Raw genomic sequence first — 7,565 nt, forward strand, 5'->3', positions numbered from 1 at the left:
TAAATTTGACTTAACGGGTAATTATAATAAAAAATGCATTAAATTATGATATTTATTGAATGACAAAAAAAAACAGTTCATTACTTTATAAAACGAACTTCCACTTTAATTTTATCTCTTCTTGTTTCACTTTAAGTATTTATCATTTTAATTCCTTAAATAGTCATAACAGGATTACCGTTATACCCAAGATATCCTAAAAATATACCCGTAGGAAACCTCAGCACCTTTGTCATTTCCTTTAACATGCACTGGTAAATTGCATCCCTTACCCGGACCATCTGAGAGTAATCCTGTATAACTTAACATTTAAATTTCATTGCATATCGATTTAAATCTTTAAAATGTAAATTCATAAGCCCATCATTCTTCTCCCATTCGCGATACCATTTCAAACTTTCAAAATGTCATGCATGAATGAAATACATATTTTAAACCATTTAATAAAACAATTATTCATTTCATAAAATATTAATTTAATGCATAAAAGAAAATAATCATTCTTTTTTGCTAACAAGAGACTTCTAAAATACTTCTCCTCTGTTAAATTCTTCTATCTTAATTAATTGTGCAAATAATAATAATAATATCATCTAAAAAAAAACTTAAATATATCTATCGACATATCATTAAATTGACAGATATTAATCAGTATATTATTCTTTACCTTAAAAGGTATGATTAGCTTCTCGCACAAGCCTCCGCTTTCCCCTTCAATTTCAAAACTATATTTCCTTAACCTCAAGCACTTACTGATTCAAGTAAACTTTATTTTAACATTGTTTAAATAAATATATATGTATACAACATTTGCTTAATTAATTTAATTTAAATATGAAGGTTTACCTTATCAGTTTCTCGGATCAATCTTCTATCTCACTGGCATGCTCCTCAAACCTTTTCTTAGAATCTGAAATCACTATTTGTTAGTCTTGATTTCAATAGAACTTTCCATTAATATCATTATTAAACACACGGACATAGTTTAACACATATATATGTACTCATATAGCAATATAAATAAATTAAAATTTTTGAAACATCAATTACCTTAAACTTCGGCGACCTCACCTTAACCTCACACACGCTCGAAGCTCCTCCTTCCCACAGAATGAGAGCTTCCTACACTTTGCTTTCGGGATTTTAATAGCTTCAATCTTGTTTACAGTTGGTCAACAACCCTATCTCACTCACGGGAGCTCCGCTCTTATTCTTCCTCCTACCCTCAGTCCCATGGCCCTACTTAGCACTGCACACGCCTCCCTTCGGTCTCGGTTGATCCTAACGTAAGGCTTTTCTTCCTCTCACGAGTACAATTTGTCTTCTTCCTCTACATAGGAACATGACACGGTATCTTCTGCCCTATCTTCATACACAATACTGCAAGACTTTCACTTCCCTTCTTCTCCTTCGGTCGTAGTTCATCCTAACAGAGCATGCACACAAGTCTTCCCCCTGTATTCTTCGATCTCATGCGGTCTGCACAACAGCCGTAGTCTTCTTCTTCCTCTGCACACACACGAGAGCATGCACACAAGCTTTCCCTCCTGTATTTTTTGATCTCGTGCAAACTGCACAACAACCGTAGTCTTTTTCTTCCTCTTCTTCCTCTACACACACGCGAGAGCAAAAGTGGTTAAACTCCTCTTTCGACTTCTCCTTCCCTCTCTAATTCTTCTCTCGCTCCCTCTCTCTCCCTCTCTCCGTTCGCTCTATGACAATTAGGAGTGAAAAACGATCGAGAGATGCCCTCCCCCTCTCGATTTCACTTAAGGAATCGTCTTAACGGTTTGATTTATTATTATTATTATTATTATTATTATTATTGTTTTATTTAGAATTAAATTATTACAATCTCCACTCTGTATAAAATTTCATTCTCGAAATTTGAAAATAATCATTGAAGTAAATATACCTAAAATGAAAAGTTATGGAAATCTTTCTTACATCTCAGAGACTTTCTCCCAAGTAGCATCCTTTCTCCGACCATGTTTCCATAAACATTTCAAAAAAGGGATCTCTCTGTTTCGCAACTTCTTCACATCATAATTCAAAATCATTTCAGGCTCCTCAACATAAGTTAAATCATATTGAATGTCACCAGAGTCTGTTATGACCCTACTAGCTTCACCCACAACATATTTTCTAAGTGAAGAAATGTTAAAAACATTATGCGCTCCCTGCATATGAGCTGTTAAAGCCAATCTGTAAGCCATATTTCCAATCCTCTCCACAATCTGAAATGGACTGACAAACCTGAGGCTCAATTTTTCTATATTCTTAAATCATTGCACGCCTTTCAATTGACTAACCTTATTAAAAACAAACTCTCCCAACTTCAAACTCAACAGGATTGTGCTTGGTATCATAATATTTTATGTCCATCATGCACTGCCTTTAGTCAGATTTTGATTAGTCTAATATTCTCAGTAGCATCATCAACCAAATCAGTTCCAATGATCTTTCTTTCACCAATTTCAACCTAATATAAAGGTGTCCTGCACTTCTTCCATACAAGGCTTCATATGAAGCCATCCCAATGCCAGCTTGGTAATTTTATTGCAAGCGAATTCTAATATATATGATTCCTAGCCTCCATTAAAGTTAAGCACACATAACCTTAGTAGATCCTCCAAGGTCTGAATAATCCATCAGTCCGAGGGTTAAATACTGTATTGAGAGTCAGTCGGGTGCCCAAGACTTCTTGAACGAACACTCTTCACAAACTGGAAGTAAACCTGCTATCTCTGTCAGACATAATAGAGTTTGGCACTGAATACATCCTCACAATTTAATTTACATATAATTTGATTAGCTTCTCAATTGGATATGTTTGTCTAATAGGCATACTTAGTCAATTTGTCAATGATTACCCATATAGCATCATGACTCTGACGCGATCTCGACAACAAAACAAAATCCAATGTAATCTCCTTCCATTTCCACTCTGAAATCGGTAAAGGCTACAACTGTCCTCCAGGAAGCTAATACTTTGTCTTCACTAGCTGACATGAAAGACACTTAGCCACAAATTATGCCACATTCCTTTTCAACCCTGGCCACCAAAATGCTTCTTTGAGATCTTAATACATTTTATTACTCCTTGGCTGAATAGTACATCCAGATAAATGTGCTTCCTCCTAAATTTCTTTTCTTAGATCATCAACATCTAGAACATAAATTCTTCCTTTATAACTCAATAAGCCCCTAGTTTAGCACACACCTCTCCAAACTGCCCATCTTAACCAGCCACAGGAGTTTCTGAACGTTGTTATCTCTAGCTAAGGAATCTCCAATTCTGCACTTCAAAGTTGGTTGTGCTGTCAACTAATATAACTGAGCCATAATATCATCACCATAATACTTTACGGATAGCTTCAACTTCTCCAGATCTTTAATTAACTGCTCCTGTTGAGTAATTAAATAGTTAAATTTACCTGAAGCTTTCCTACTCAGCGCATCTGCAACAACATTAGTCTTCCTCGGATGATACTAAATATTCAAATCATAATCTTTAATAAATTTCAGTCATCTTCTCTACCTCAGATTCAGTTCTTTTCGAGTAAAAATATGCTTCAAATTCTGGTGGTCATAAAAACTTTGCATCTAACTCCATACATATAACGCCTCCATATATTGAGTGCAAAAACAACAGCAGCAAGCTCCAAGTCATGTGTGGGACAGTTCTTTTCATGATTCTAGAATTGTCATGATGCATATGCAATGACCCTACAATGCTGCATAACTACATATCTCAAACCTCTCAAACATGTATCGCTAAAAATCTAAAACCCATCAAACCTTGAAGGACTAGTTAATACTGGAGCATGCGTTAAGCAAGTCTTTAGTTCTGAAAAGCTTCCTCACAAAGATCTAACCATTCGAATTTCACTGCCTTTTGAGCAATCTTGATAACAACATAGCAATCTGTGAAAACCCCTCGATAAATCTCCTGTTATGACCAGTCAGACCTAGAAAACTCCTGATCTCAGTGATAGTAGTAGGCCTTGGCCAATCTGCAATCACCATGAACTTATTCTGATCCATAAACATGTCATCTCTACTGATAATGTGCCCAAGAAAAGCTACACTTTTAAGCCAAATTTCACATTTAGAAACTTTGGCATAAAATATTCTCCTTCAAAACATGTAGCACAACATGTAAATAATCTGCATGACTGACTTCATCCCTCAAATACACCAAAATAACATCTATAAAGACGATCACAAAAGTATCCAAAAACCACCTAAAGACCATGTTCATCAGGTTTATGAAATTATTGAAGCATTTGTTAGTTCAAATGGCATAACCACGAATTTATGGTGCCCATATATAGTCCTAAAGCGGTCTTCACTATGTCTTCTACTCTAATCCTCAGTTAGTGACAGCCTGACCCCAGATAAATTTTTGAAAATATAGAAGCCCCTTCCAACTGATAAACCAAATCGTCAATCCTCGACAGAGTAAATTTATTTTTAACTATGAGCTTATTCAACTCTCTGTAGTCAATGCACATCCTGAAGCTCTCATCCTTTTTCACAAATAATATTAGAGCTCCTCAAAGTGAGGTGCTAGGTCTGATGAACCCCTTATCTAGTAATTTCTTCACAAATCAATCTCTTGTATTAATGGTAGCCCTAATAAATCATTAAATAACACTTTTGGATATTCTTTTACCATTGGAATATCACCCAAAGACTTCACTTGATTAGAGATATTTGCTATCTAAGCAAGAAAACCTTGATTTCCATGATTCAACAATTTGAAAGAATTCATACAATTATCATAAATGTCAATTCTCTGTCACCACAAAATTTAACTTCTAGCTCCCTAGGTACATTTATTTTGACGATCTTTTTATTGCAACCAAAAGTGACAAAGTTTATAAACATTCAATCTATGCCTAAAGTCAACTCAAACTCCACCAAGGGCAATATAATGAGTTACGTGACAAAATCTTTTCCAACAATCATAAGCTTCACCTCACATGATTAATTAATTTCAAGAAAAACACCATTTGGCATTTTTACTGATAGTATCACATCCATTGAAAGGATATTCAACCGCATCATTTTAGCCAATTCCACAGCTATAAATGAGTGATACTCCGGAATCAAGCAATACTCTTATCGGCTTACTTTGAAAATATACGATACCTATCATTAAAATCATCATAGTAAACATTTAGAGCCAGCTTATTAATATATTTAAATTCTTACATTGTTTTATGTGACATGACATAAATCCTACAGTAATTAAAGGTGCACTAGGTTAAAAAGTATAAAGAGTAAAACATACTTATGATGACATCAAATGAGTCCTTAGCTTGCTGTTGCAGAAGAGCATTTACTCTGGGCTGAACATTCTGCTGAATCTGACCTGTATTTAACACTAATCCTGAAGATTCAGTTACCCTCAGTTTACCATAGCTCCTCTGAGGTGGTGCAGCACTGCTAGTGGAATCTGTTGGAGACCAATTCCCAATTTAGGGCAATTCTTCGCTATATGTCCTGACTGGTGGTACCAAAAGCAGGTATTCGATCCAAACAGACTTTCCCTTATGAGACCTTCCACACTTGTCGCATTTCTTCGCTTCAAACTGAGCGTTGATATTGCTAGATTTGGCCCTCTTAGCACTAGTAGTACCTGATAGAAAAGACTGTCTACCCTGAGAGCCCTGAGAAAACTATTCTGAGATGTCTAATCATCTATTCTGAGATGAGAGGAATTAATGATTTGGATTCCTCTGAATTTCTTATCTTCTAAATGTCCCTCCTCAATCCTTCCAGCTCTCCACCATAAGAAAATAATCATCTATTCTGAGATGAGAGGAATTAATGATTGTCTAATCCTATCTTTCAGCACTTCTCTTTTGCATTAATAATCAACTGAGACGCATAACTTGAGAGTCAGGTGAATTTAGCTTCATAATGCATAATGGATTGATCGCTATGTACCAAACAAATAAATTTGTCCTGCTATTGTCTTCTCATAGACAGTGGTACAAAGCAATCTCTAAAAGTGCTCACGACCTCGCCCCACTGAACCTCTAGCTGGCTTTACCCCAAATTTCTCCTACAACTAACCTCATCACCATCTCTCTGCTTTTCCCTTTGAAGAAAATGTAGTCAGAGTAACCATCCTCTTCGGAGGGGAAGATTAATCAATCTAAAATCTTCACCCTAAACAACAAGTTTTTAGCATTCAGTGGATCACCAGAAAAGAGAAGTGGCCTAATATCTTGAAATAATTTCAAATATTTGAGCATTAAACCTCCTCCACTAGAGTCGACCGAGTCTGTAAGTTGTTAATCAACTAAGTTACTGCAGTCATCATCCCAGTAAATACATCTATATTCACGTTAATCTGTGGGTGTGGGGATGCATCAACTTCCACAGTATCATGTCAAGCTTCTTCCCCCCCTGATTTTCCATATTTCTGAAATAATAAAAAAAAGATTATAATTAAACTTAATTTAAACCTTCATGAATATCACTTAAAAACTAACTTAATCATCATAAAACTCTTTTAGATCATAATCAAACTAAATTAACATAATTTAAACCTTCATGAATATCACTTATAAATTAACTTAATCAACTAAGTTACTGCAGTCATCATCCCAAAGGAAACTTCCAAATATATAAAAGAGCCACTAATATTCACAAAGATCAATAAATTTAAAACATCCAGAAACAATAACAATAATCTAAAAACCATATCTCAAACTAAAACTGAACAATGCATCACTATCTGAAAGAAACAGTACAAAGAAATTATCAAAAACATCATCACTAGCAACTATCAGCTGTAGTTTTTATTCTGTAAACCAAGTATCTCCTACCAAACATATCAATCAAAAGCTTTTCATTTCTTTAAAGAAAAAAAATAATTTCAACTATAAATTTGACTTAGTGAGTTATTATAACCTAATATGCATTAAATTATGATGTTTATGCTATATGCATGAATGACAAAAAAAATGTACCTCATTACTTTATAAACCTTAAACATTCACTTTAATTTTATCTCTTTCCGTTACACTTTAAGTATTTACCATTTTAAGCTTTTTAATTGTCATAATATGATTATTGTCATACCCGAATGTATCCTTAAAAATGTACCAAAAAATACCCTCAAAATGTACTCGTAAGTATCATAAAAAATGTACACGAAGGTGCCCTCAAATTGCACTCGAAGGTACACATTTACTATTTCCTTTAACGTACACGAGTACAATGCATCACTTACTAATACCATTCGAGGGTAATCTTGTATGGCTTAACATTTACATTTAATTTCATATCAATTTAAAATCCTATAGAATGTACATTCATATGCACGTTATTTTTCTCTCACTTGTGATATATGAATGAAATATTTGTTTTACACTACTTAATAAAGTAATTATTTATTTAATAAAACATTAATGTCATGTATAAAGGAAATAATCATTCACTTTTACTTACAAGAGACTTCTGAAATACTTCTCAACAAAACTTCTCTGGACATTCACTTATATTAATTATATGTGCAAATTATTATAATAATCTCATCTAAAGAA

General features: G+C 34.2%; 1 protein-coding gene and 1 long non-coding RNA gene across 2 annotated transcripts in view; both read right to left on the reverse strand.

Annotated features, from left to right (window-relative positions):
* Positions 1 to 7,565, reverse strand: part of LOC110027635 (glutathione reductase, cytosolic) — a gene marked incomplete at its 3' end in the record, with an annotated part of 102,453 nt that overhangs the window by 20,161 nt on the left and 74,727 nt on the right.
* Positions 671 to 1,744, reverse strand: LOC110027636. The gene is made up of 3 exons (XR_002294362.1): positions 1,051 to 1,744; positions 847 to 910; positions 671 to 752 (listed from the first exon to the last, which is right to left on the reverse strand). It is a non-coding gene; the product is annotated as an uncharacterized LOC110027636 (long non-coding RNA).

This window comes from Phalaenopsis equestris, unplaced genomic scaffold, assembly GCF_001263595.1.
Source record: "Phalaenopsis equestris unplaced genomic scaffold, ASM126359v1 Scaffold000434, whole genome shotgun sequence".
NCBI lineage: Eukaryota > Viridiplantae > Streptophyta > Magnoliopsida > Asparagales > Orchidaceae > Phalaenopsis > Phalaenopsis equestris.